The following is a 13,508-nucleotide window of genomic DNA, read 5'->3' as shown; positions in this document are numbered from 1 at the left end:
TACACTAAGCTTGATCTATCTGCAATTTGTCCCTTGAGAGTGTGATTACGGTACGAGCTAGTCTTCGAGTAGTTGCCAGGCTCTCCGCTACGACTGGAATCTTCTGAAATCTGATAGCGTACCACAGTCCTAACATCGACTGTAAAATTAAAACCGTACCAAATTAAAACAGTAGTGGTCGATTGCTTCGCTCAAATGTTTTGCGCGGCAGGAAGCCATACATCAACAACATAGCGACGTTGGTACAGTACGATTCGTTCTCGTTGTGAGTTCGATCTTGGATACCGCCAGTCGGCGCGTTACTCTCTGTGGCGACCCTGGTTCAGGATGTGCCTAATATGAGACCATCCTGAATAGCAAGACGTAGAGAGAGGGTGCTGTATGACGGAAGTTTGTTCGTCGCTCGTCGTTGCATTGTTAAAGGTTACTTTGAGGAGTGTTCCGTTGCTAAGAGACGGATTAACTCCTGTACAGGATCGCTAACCAGATTCAACTGAGTCGAGCGGAAAGCTAATCCCGTCGTCGCTGCTGCTGAACCATCGTCGCGGTGCAGACATCTCTTCAGCCGAGACATCTCTTCAGCTGAGACATCTCTTCAGCCGAGATACCTCTTCAGCCGAGACCTCTCTGCAGCCGAGGCGACACTGCAGACCAGCCTTTGCCTCAGCCGAGACGTCAATATGGGCGCAGCATCGAGCCGGAGGAGGCAGTAAATCCTAAAATTTGAGTACCTTTTTTTTACTGAAATTATATTCTTTAGTGGTAGTGATCAGTGTGTGTTCGGAGGAATTATAAGACTTGTAGGACATATTGTTATGTGCACTGGGAACTTTGGTGTAGAGAGTTTTGAGTTTTTTGGAAGGATAATTGTTGACGTATTTTGGGTTATAAAAGTACAGCAAAATGGATGAATACTTAAAGGACTATTTGGAGCAAATTTTTGCCGGATAAAGGAAGTTTGGGGAAGAAATGAGAGGGCTTAGGGAGAGTACGCATAAAGACTTGGAAAGTGCGATTAGAAGTTTAGCCGATTTGGAAAGGGATGTTAATGAGGGGCGCGAAGAATTAAAGAATGAGGTATTAGAAAACTGGCTCTGAGCACTATGCGACTTAACTTCTGAGGTCATCAGTCGCCTAGAACTTAGAACTACTTAAACCTAACTAACCTAAGGACATCACACATATCCATGCCCGAGGCAGGATTCGAACCTGCGACCGTAACGTTCGGCGGTTCCAGACTGTAGCGCCTAGAACCGCTCGGCCACAAAGGCTGGCGAGGTAATTGATTTGAGGCAATTCCTGGGGAAATGGAAAGGTTGAAAGAGGCTCAGCAAATGTCTATGGGATTATTATTAAAAGATGTATCCGATCAAATTGCTGCAGGACACAGCAAACTGCAGAAAGAGTTAATGGAGTATATTAATGGTTTCAGTAAGGACCTTGACGGTCTAAGTAAGTCTGTGGATTACAAAATCAGTAAGACATAGACTAGGGTAGTAAGTAAGTTAAAGTCAATATTGGCTTCTGTGTCAGAAGTTAGTATTACTGATAGATTGCATCGATCCATGTGTGAGCCTGGCTGTAGTCAACAGGCAGATGTAACTTCATCTCCGTGTAGTCGTGAGGCGATTCGGTCACAAGATAGTAGTGCATATAGTAGTGCGATTCCTGAGTCGTTAAATTCACGGGTGAACAATGGATATGCCTATAGATCAGAAAAAACTAGTAGTGGTGATTTGGTGGTAGAATTACGCTTGGGTATTAAAAATTGTAGTGGTAAATTTCCTAAATTTAAATCAAGGGGATCAGTGCATCCAGTAATATTTTTAAAGTCATTTCAGGGAGAATTGCCTGTTTCTTGGGGTAGTAAAAGAAGTATTCGTTTTATAGTAAGTCACCTGGAGGAGGATGCCTTACATTAGGCTATGTTGAATTTAGATCGTGTTAATACTGTGGAAGAATTTTCGCGAGCTTTTAAGGCTAAATATCAGGAAGATAACTCTCAGAGGAAGATGAGGTTGGAATTGTTCGGACCATGCGGTATACCGATAGCTGGGGAGGATACCGTAATTTTGTGGAACGTTATTTGAACCAAGCGCTATATTTAGACGAGCAGTTAAATGAGAGGCAGTTAATCGAAGTATTGATTACCCGTTTACCCGATAAAGTTAGAGAACGGTTGGTAGGTGAGCTTTGGACCTAATGACAACCACTACTTGAGTTCTTAGATCAATTAGACTATTTACATAAATCAAACGAAAGGAATGATACGCGTGTTACTAAGTGAGTGGATGTAAGAGGGAGTCCACACGGACAAGAACGACCGAAAGATAAGTTTAGGGCTAATGGATGATGTAATAATAATAATGGTGGTTCACGTAATTATAACAAGAATAATATTTGTTATAGAAATAGAAATATAGACAGGAGATATCAGTGGAATGAAAGTGATGTGGACTGAGCGGGCGAAGAACTGGTCTTTCAGATAACCAAAACAGTGATCGGCTCCTCTCTCTCACACACTCCACAGCGCTCTCTCTCGCACGCTCAAGGTCACGCGCTCTACTGTGCTGCCATCTATTGAGCACCCAGAGAGTCACCCAGAGAGCATCCCAGGGTGCCCCAGAGAGCTACAACACCAAGAAGAATCGCTTCTCGGCTTTTGGCAAGATCAATGTGTAGTATTGTGGCCCTTAAAAGGGCCTTTTTTGAGGACTGCTTTCAATGGTTATAGAGAGTACAGTCACCCACAATGCGACAATCTTCCAAAGAGGAAGAACCATGAGCCTTAACCCATAAGTGAATATTAGAATCAGAATTTATCTTAAGACGTCTACGACAAGACAAAGATAAACTCCCATGTGGCATAAGGTAGGAACCCCTAGACGTTGTTATCGTCGTCGCCGACGATTGCTCGTATAAAAAACACTTGTAAATGTGGACGGCACACTTGGTGCTGCTGCATCTACAGGTAAGGGGAAGAATGTTGTTAGGGGAGTAGGTAAAACTGCTCAATTTTTACTTTTAAATGGGCCTACCTTGTTTTGTGGCGCGAGGTTCAATTTCTCTTTAATGAAGAGTTCTACTTCTTCGGGTTTAGGTAATGGTTGGATTACTGTTGCTTTTGTTGCAGTCCTCAAAAAAGGCCCTTTTAAGGGCCACAATACTACACATTGATCTTGCCAAAAGCCGAGAAGCGATTCTTCTTGGTGTTGTAGCTCTCTGGGGCACCCTGGGATGCTCTCTGGGTGACTCTCTGGGTGCTCAATAGATGGCAGCACAGTAGAGCGCGTGACCTTGAGCGTGCGAGAGAGAGCGCTGTGGAGTGTGTGAGAGAGAGGAGCCGCGAGCCCTAGTATTACTAGGCTCGCGGCGGGCTATAATCAAGTTTCTGCAGCGTCATTTCCGGCGCTTTTATCAATGGGCGCCCAGTCGTCCACATCCGCTGCGTGCGCCAGGACTGATGCACAATAGTGATAATAATGACAATAATTTTTAACATATTGGCAATCGTAGCGGTAGTCAGTATCACAATGGCGTGTTAATACAAGAAGTCCCCGAGGATAGTCAGCCCATTCCTACGCCTGGTTGTTCTCAGGGCCAAACTCAAGGAGACAGGAATGCCTTTTTGAGGTACAGGGATTAACAAGCTTTAAGTGAGGAACTTTTGATAGAGAAATAGGACCATGCGAGTAATGCATTGACACTGATAGTGTAAGTCCATGTAGAAGGATTGGAGTTTGAGTTTTTGTTGGACATGGGAAGTCAGATTAGTTTATTATCCAAACAAGTGTCGGAAAGGTATAAACACCAGTGGAAGTGCCCCACTTATCCGGTAACTAACGTACATATAGTGGGACTAATCGGAGACATAGGAAAGAAAGTAGTAGGGGAACTGTTACATTCACTGTTCCTGGAGGAACGCTACGGTAATCCATGTTAATAGTGTCGGGAATAAATTTACCTGTATTATTAGGAATGGAGTGGTTAGTGGCGAAGGGAGAGAATGAGGATAAATGTTAATAACAGTCTATTGTGGGTTATGTTGAATAGAAGTAGCTCTTGGCTAGAGAGAACGGAGGATTTTAGGAGTAGAAATATAAGATGGGAAGGTGCTGTGAAGGCAACTGAGGACGAAGAAGCGTCCGAGTCGGTAGATGAAAGAAGTACTAGTGATTGGGAAAGAATGGTTAAGCGGAAGTGCGCTAAGTCCAGTAGACTGAATGAAGACGAAGAAGGACACTTAGAGGCGGTCTTAGTGCTTAGTAAAAGTGCTTTTAACGATAATCCTGGAGTATTTCAGGCGTACTATTGCAAATTAAAAATTAAGGATCATATACCGTTCTTTAAAACTCCCTATCCTATAGCTTTAAGTATACGAGATGCCGTAACTAGGGAAATTAGCAGGATGGTAAATTGGAATATTTTGAGCATTCCAACAGCCCATATAACAATCCAATAGTAGCTCTAAAGAAGCCTAATGGAGACATCAGACTTGTCTTAGATGCTGGAACAGTGAATCGAATCATAGAGATTGAACGGCATCGGCCAGTTCCTATAGAGGAAATCTTAGTTAGGTTCAACAACGCGAAATATTTCAGTTTGCGATTTGTCTGCAGGATATTGGCAGGTCCCCCTTGCGCAGGAGTCACATAAGTACACTGAATTTTTGTTCAACGGAAGGTCATATCATTTTAAAGTATTACCTTTTGGCCATAATGTCTCGGTGGCAGAGTTTATTAGAGCGCTAGACATGCAATGAGGGAGGGATTACTTGACAAGCTGTTTGTATATGTCGACGATATTGTAATGATTTCGGAGACTTGGGCAGACCATGTCGAACTTACTGGCGAAGTGTTACAAACGTTGATACAAAGAGGAGTCACTGTTAAGTTTGGGAAGGCACATTTCGGGTGCAGTGAGGTTAAGTTTTTAGGGCATCTCGCTGGCCATAAGGGCCTTAGGCCTGACGCTAAGAAATTAAATGCTATTCACGAATGTCCCCCACCTAGGAACAAGATACAATTAAAATGGTTCCTTGGGTTAATTGGGTATTATCGTCGTTATATCCTGAGTGATGTCATGAATTGCAGAAATCTAAATGCCCTTTTAAAACTGAAGGCAGAGTGGTCTTGGAGTGAAGACTGTCAGTCCTAGTGGTTAGCTATTAAGAAGTCTTTATGTGAAGCGCCTATACTCGGGCATTCGGAGTTAGGCAAGGAGTTTTGTTTAGCAGTAGATGCGTCTGGTTATGGTATCGGTTGTCAGGTGTTTCAAGAGCAGGAAGTAGATGGAACTGTACAATCAGTGACCTAGTGACCTTAGCATTCGCCAGTAGAATGTTAACTACTTGTGAGAAGATTTATTCTATGATGGAGAAGGAAACTTTAGCTATAGTATAGGCAGTAAAGAAAATTAAATATGCATTTAATGGGCATAAAGAAGTAATCTATTCGAATCACAAAGCATTAAAATTTCTGATGACAAGTAAATTGTTGCACGACAGATTGACACGATGAGCATTATTCCTTCAGGAGTAAAATGTGGATATTAAGTATGTGACGGGAACTGACAACAAAGTAACTGACGCCCTGTCACGTTTGCCCGTTGGGATCGCAGGTCATCTGGATTGTGTTGAAGTAGGAAAGGAATTTGTAGTACTCCGAGTAAAATTGCTAGAATTCGAGAAGGAATTGAAGCACGTAGTTAAGAATTTGCCAAGGGAACTGTTATACGACAGTTGATTAAGTCGTGTGAAACAGAGGCTATTCAACGAAAAGGATTCGGTGCCGTCGAAGAAATTTTGTAAGCATCATAAGGCTATATATACTCTTCAACACCATTAGCCATGGTCTGTTAAGGTGGCGAGCGTGTGTCCCTCAAAAGTATGCTAGTCAGTTGGTATGGTATATTCAAAGACAATATGGACATTTTCGGATGAAGAGGTGCTTGTCACATATACAGAGTTACTGCTTCTCCAATGGTATTAGCAGAGTAATTAGGAAAGAACTACCAAAGTGTAAAGTGTGTCAACAGACTAAACGACATAATGAAAAGGTCAAAGTGTTGAGCTTTCTTATTGAACCAATTACATTTGTGGGATTTATGTGCCCTCGATTTATTTGGTCCTCTATCTCGTGGAATTGCAGGTGAGGAGTATGTAGTAGTTATTTTGTAAGTATGGTCGATATTAGTGAAGCTTAATTCGCTTAAGTCAGCTACGAGTAAAGCGGTAATAAGGGTGTTGCGAGATGACTACTTCTCTCATGTAGGAAAACTGAGACGACTTTTGTCGGATAACGGTCCACAGTTTGCGGCACATGAGTTTAAGGAATTTATGCAAACGCAGGGTGTGCAACATTTGTTAATCGCCCGGTACAGGCCACAAACCTGTTAAAGACAACCATGAGAAGTAGGCGACAGTTTCCACACCGGCTTCGGGAAGCTTACTTCGACTGTCGTTTGCTGGGCGTGAAACAATCTCGTGCCCGCTAAGATGCGGAAAACAAAGGGTTTTCTCTCGAAAACGGTGAAAGAAGGGTTCTCTTTCTTGAAGGAAACGACGAATACGAAGGTAGAAAGTATGTTGTGTCTTTCAAGTTTTTCCATTGAACATGCGTGGAGGACGTGCCCATAAAATGCACCACATCTAAAAAATGATGCTACCTGTTGGCAGTGGGGAGATTCTGCAAGAAATTCTAGCAGCGCAGCTTCCTTTGTAAGTACTTCAAACAGAAGAAGATTAACGTATCCCCGCCATATGGCGATCCACGTTCGTGATGGTTAAGACATTGTCGACGGGTACCTCGACGTCGAGCATCCCTGCCGTCACATTCCAATGCAGTCCACAATTGGACCACTGTCCGATCTGAAAGCCACATAAACCTAAATACTAAACGATTTCACCAGCCGGCCAAATGGAGACTCACAATGAGGCCGCTTTCAAAATATGGCAGGTGCTAACAACTCTGTCACATAAGAAAATGCTTCACATCCCTGTTTCTCATAGCGATCACTCAACACGAGTTTCTGTTCACGCCCTTTGAACACCTTAAGGGGCCTGATATAAACTCTAAATACGAACTACCTTAATGGGCTGCGGTAGCCGTCCTCTCTCCTAAGGAGAATTACAGCTTTAATCATTTAGAAACCTTCTCTACTGTGATAGTGTGTATGTATACGAAGTTACATTGGCATCCGACCATGTTTTCTGAGTGCTTCCATTTTTGTGTCAGGCTGTGTATATAGACGGTAAGAGTGCTCCAGTATTACTTCCTTGGGCTGCTCCTATCGATACATTTATCTCAGAACAATCTGTGGCGTCCTGAACAACGTAGTGAGTTCCGTTTCTTCTATTATTTATCACGACTTCGACACACTCTCTTATCTGAGAACCTATTCCTAACCATTGGCCACAATTAGTTCATAATTCAATAGCAGTGGTGTAGTGAACTAGATGTAATTTTCATTTAATTGTTTGAAACGATTTAAGAGTTACAAGAGGAACGTCTTGGAATGAAGTGTAACACCATGAAACCTCGGAAATACAGAGTATTAACGCCACTCGGAACTTATATTTCGTATAGGCTCTGTCATTTCGCACATCCAACTCGTGAAACTACTTTATATTAAAACACCCGCCGTAGAGAATCTTGGTTATTAATGCAGTGTCGCATATAAAATGCCATATTAACTCCATCTTGCAGTTTTACAAATAAGGAATCATAAAATTTAAATTACTTACATGCGTTAAATATATATCTCGGACCGTCTTTTTCTTTCTTTTTTCTTTGCTTATTGTTTTAGTTAATATATATTATGTGCGTCCAAGAAATACTCGTCCTCTTCCAAAGTAGCCTATGTAAGCTGTAAGGTTGGACATCCCTGATTTAAGTGTTTCTTTGTTTAAAATTTCCGAAAGAGAGTGCTTGCCAGTATTGATTTATATGCGCCTGGGTTGTCTCTATTTATTGTAACTAAGCATTGTCTCAGCGGTCCCTTCCATTAGGCCACTTAGGTGTGTGATTCTCGGTTTATTTGGTAAATTTATTTGAGTTCGTAAGTGTTAAATGGAAAGGAGAAAGCGTTCCTTCCTTATTTAAGTTTATATTTTTCATTTAGAATGCTGTTTTATGTATGTTGCCGTTGTTGATTTTCTGTTTGTAATCTCTAAAACCTAATTGTATTCTACCCACGTAAAATCAGTGGGACCACTTCTGGCTCGTGTGGCCGAATGTACGTAAATAACGGAATCTAATCAGATTTTCAGGTCGAGTCTTTGGCGATTTTCGCCGTTATATCCCGTGTAGTAATTTAAACTATTTTAGGTTACATGTGTTCAGAACTTAAACTGTGTTAAGTGGTCTGTCCTGCCTTTCGGCTCATCTAAATAATCCCTTCATATTGTTAAAAGTCAAAGCCTTTGTAATTCTTTGTCTTTAGGAGCGTTACAGTGCAATAATTGTTTTATGGTATCTTAACAAAGGTGTCAGATTACAAGTGTGTGACTGTACATCTATGAAATGCAATTGTTATTATTTATCTGCTCATTCTGCGGTCCAATAGTTTACCACTACAGTTTGGGCGCATCCTTAACCATTTCAAACAGTAATCTACTACGTTCAGGAAAAAGCAAGTAGAGGAGGTAACCCTCGTAACACCAGACAAGCATAGAGTTACTCCAGCAAGCACTGGCGACACATACGATAAGATCCAGTTTACATGTATGTATGTCTGAAATCAGTTTTTTCGACATCTCCTAGAAATATAAGGAACACATTCTCAATTAACCAAAAACAGCATTCAAAGATTTTCCGGTACATTCATACTCTTCCATAAACGTAAACAAGCTGCAAATAACCCTATGTTACCCTCAGCACACAAAATACCACCCAACAACTAAACGTAAGACACCGGTATTTTAATAATCAAACAAATATGTGCTTCATGCGGATTCAGGTGCACTTCCAAATCTTAAATACAGAATACTAACATATAAAATTGAAAACAACAATGAAACTGATACTAGGACAATGTATATTCGGTATTCTGCTGCCCATTCAAAAAAAATAGTAATGTGTTATGGTGCTGCTTTCGTTAACTCCACGTTGATAAGCTAATTCGTTGTAGTGACTTATTCCTGAGATACACAACAGATGCTACTTTATATGATGATTGATTTACTGCTGTCTTTGTTCCATAGAGATAATGTATGTTACTTCCGTTTATTACCTCTCAAAAAGCAACAACAGCTAATAACAGGGTGGAGCTTAAGTACCTAGCGCTTTCCATAAATAAACACAACAGATACACGTAACACGAACTTTGGTCATATATAATATATTCTCCTTTACTATTTACAACAGTCTGTCAAGGTAGGGGTAACCTTTAGATTACGAGACTGTGGAAATCAAGTGGTTTTGAGGCGAAGAACTCGTCCAGCCATGTTTGGATCGCACTTTCACCCGGAAAGGGAGTTCCTTGAAGGTTGTTCGCTAAAGAGCGGAAAAAGGTGAAATTATGAGGGCGCAAGATCAGGTGAATTAGGGGGCTGCGGAATGTCTTCCCTACCAAGCTTCCGTATTGTGCTTTTTGTCAGTCTAGCAGGAAATGGGCGTGCGTCATAGTGAATTAGCATCACTTCAGACAGACTTCCTGGTCGTTGTTCTTGGACTGCATCTGTACGAAGTCTCAGTTGTTGACAATAGATGCCATCAGTGATGGTTACATATCGAGGAAGCAATTAATAGTACACGACGGCGTCGCTGTTCCGTCAGATGCCTAACATTATCTTATGTGGATGCACACATGTCTTTGTACGGGATCTTGTTTGGGCTCAAACATTCCTTTTTTCATTATGTTAGCATAAACATACCAATTCTCGCCACCAGTAACAATACTGGATAGGAGTGGTCGGTGTTGTTACGACTCAGCTGATGAAGAGCAAGCAGAGGTGCATATACGGCCACCCGCAGCTTTTTGTGACCTTGGCTTATAGCATGCGAGTACCCATACAACCGACTTTTGGACCTTCCCCATCGCCTGCAGACGTCGCACAATAGTGGAATGATCACAGTTCACCACACTGGTCATTTCTCGGACACACTTACATGGATCGTAGCGGATTAATGCGTTTAGCAATCTTCATCAAATCCCGAAGGTCTTCCTGTATGTGGAGAGTCACTAATGGCAAAACCATCCAGTTTAAAACGAGAAAACCAATTTCAAGTCGTACTCTGTCCAGTACCATTATCCCTGCACGCTGCACAAATGTTTCAGGCTGTCTCTGCTGCTGCCACCTCTCTGTTGATCTTAAACAGAAGAATCTGTCAGAATTGTTCCGATTTCTGCACTTGACACTCCATTTTCTAGCGTCCACAGCTGCACCCACTATCTCAAAATGACAGAACAACAATATGTATGCAGGAAATAGCAACAGTGAAATACTAATGAAAAATGACAATCGATAAATAAACCGTTAGCAACAGAAATACCAACATTCTAAATCAAAACGCTACTGAAGATACGCACTTGTTACTCACAGTTGCATATAGATTGAAGGATAGATATAGAACAGGTAGTGGTAGGCCTTTTTCCATTGTCTAACGCACATGCAACATCTAGTTTTCTGGTATGGGCATCAGCAAGAAACCTTTGTGATTACATTTCCACTTTTTAGAACGTTTTGTTATAAACGCTGAAAATGTAAAAATTAATTTTATTATGCTTTTACTTCTAGAATTAGGACTTCTTATGCATATTCTAACGTTTAATGAAGTGAAGACAAACACTGCATTTTTGGCACAGAGGTAAGGCTTGTCTTCCTCTTAATGCTTCACCCTCTCCTTGTTTCATCTTACTGATGAATGTGACAGCTGTCATGCAAGTCAGAGACTGAAGTTACTGTTGTAATGGGTTTCATGGATTGTTGCGTGCATTCTCAGTGTTACACGATACTGTCCTGAATTAACCTCGTCCAGCAGACAATAAGGCATTTGTGATATTAACCTGGAAATTTCTTATAGCGTTGTATTTTTTTTTTTTTTTCAGATGGTGGCTATCAAAATCTTCATATTTCATCAACATACCGGCAATGCCTACATGCACTGTTTACCAGAAGGTTTTGAGGGACACTTACGTCGCAGTGAATGTCTGATGACATGATCTGCTCCATGTGTTACTATTGTAATTACGTTCAACGTTTGTCAGTTTCATAATTTCACGTATTGTATTTGACGACTGACTGCTTTCAGAATACAGGAAAATGACCAAGTGCCGAAATTTCAGTCGCAATAAATAATGTTTTAACAACCTAAAGCGGCATTATTTGATTTAAAAGTTTCAGGAATGTTGTGGACCCAGTCATCATCTAATTTCTAAACAAAACGCTTTTGGTGGACTATGCGTATGAGGTATCAGGGAGTGACAATATGTGTGTGGATGCAGTTGGGACTGAACCAGATCAAAGTAATAACTTCCACTAGAAGTTGAAGTGACTCATATCACACATTCCAACAAATTCTAAAGTAGTTCCCTTTCGTTTCCTCTCTACTATTTCATTTGATGGGGTTGCCGATATACTTCGCCACGCCAAATGAGTTATTTTCTTCAGCTTTCGCTGCTCTTACCCAAAATTCAATTCTCCCAGACTAATGGGTAATAGTTAACTATGCGAAACGGCGGAAGGTCGCTTCGCCGTTACTTCCTATGCAAGCAGTTTGTGACCAGATACAGACGGAGCGCCGTTGCTGTGGCCAGTGACTGTAGTTCCTTAGGTCCTAGAGACCAAGCACCTTTTGATGCTGCTGAATGGAAAAGGTTGTAATATAATCTTAGTTAATAGTGTACGAAATATACAATAAATCGTTTATTCCCCTTGCATTACATGGTTTTACATATTCTTTTCATATTATGAGTAAAATTTTAACATTAAGTGAATTTTATCCGTAGTGGATGCTGTTGAAGTCTGTGACTGTTCCTTTATAGGGTGTAGTCACAGTATAGTGACGGGTAGCGGAAATTTTTCAACACTGTATAAGTTAACATGTTTGATTCATTGGGTAGCATTGGGTAAGCATTTCATCACTACGGAATAATAATCAAAAAGGTTCTCTTACCCACCGCACACTAGTCTCGAGGACTATAAAAGAGCGGGCCCTGAACACAGTATCCAGCGTCTGATCGCGAAAGCTGAAAAATGCTCCACCGTCGCTATTCCTTCCTGCATATCCGATCTCTGCCACACTAAATAATACATCGGCATCAAAACACGGCCTTAATACAATAGAACAGTAAGATTTGAAATTGGTGTTGCGCCTCTATTGGGCAGTTGTTCAGTTCTGACGTGCTTGCCATTCATTGCTAAAACAGTTCGCAAAATTCCGTAACTGACCAACATTTTAATCAGTCGTCTCCTTTTCGCATGGACGTAATATTACCTTCAGTAAATTTGAAAATATATTTTCCATTCCCACTACCATGCATGCCAAGTGGTTTCGCCTAATATAAAGTACAATGAAAACGAACAAATACGAAGCTCATATCCACGCAGCTGTAAACGAAAAACTATTATAAAGATTATAAAATTCGCAATTTGCTATATTTTTTCCGTCTTGAGTTCGTTGAAGGGAGGTAATATTTTAGCCTCAATGCAGAGGGAGATAAAACAGTTACAAAGTACTTTTGTTTGGATCAAGAAATCTGTGGTTTTTTGTTATACGTATACACTAAATGAAGACTTTGTCATCTGAGACCGATTAATGATTTGCTCCGCACAAACGAATCCTCCCATGTTTGTATAATTCTATGTAGTGATAGGTGTAACCAAGTGTGTTATTCTCTATTCAATCTATTACATACTTTGAATTTCAAATCTGCCTGTTGCCACTCCTTTGCTGCCACAATTACCACATATTTCTCTGTATTTTGGTCCGTTCCCTCGTTCAACGTGTATCAGAAAAGTTCAGAGGGTAGTAAGATGCATTATAGTTTCTCCATCAGGCTCTTACACGTCAACAGCAGTTTCTGTGCTTTCGGAGTAGAGTTGTATGTTAAACCGCGTTGCTATACAGTCGATAATCAGCAATGTAGGTCATGTTACAATTACGTTACTTTCCAGTAGCTCCATGTCAGTACGGCCTCGGAGCATTCCGGAATTTGCCGACATCCTTCAGCACTTGAAACCTCCGTATCCTGTTGGATCGTAAATCTTATGAGGTGCCGTTGTTTACGCCTGAACCGCCCATTGTGCATTATCGTTTCAGACCTGCAGGGGAAACACTGAAGGTCTTCCCTGCACAGACAATAGCTTGGCGAGGGCCTTCCACTGCGCCATTGTGCAGCAACACGGCTTCTACTCTGCCGTCAGACCTGCCCGCCCATGTATCGACACACTACACCACGTAGGCTACACAAGACGAGAAGTGGTTCTCCAACCGCACTGAATAGCACGATAGGCTAGCACACAATATTAAAATCTATACACACAAATTCTTCAACTATCATATCTT

This window comes from Schistocerca americana, chromosome 3, assembly GCF_021461395.2.
Source record: "Schistocerca americana isolate TAMUIC-IGC-003095 chromosome 3, iqSchAmer2.1, whole genome shotgun sequence".
Lineage (NCBI taxonomy): Eukaryota > Metazoa > Arthropoda > Insecta > Orthoptera > Acrididae > Schistocerca > Schistocerca americana.
Note: the sequence above shows the minus strand (reverse complement) of the source record.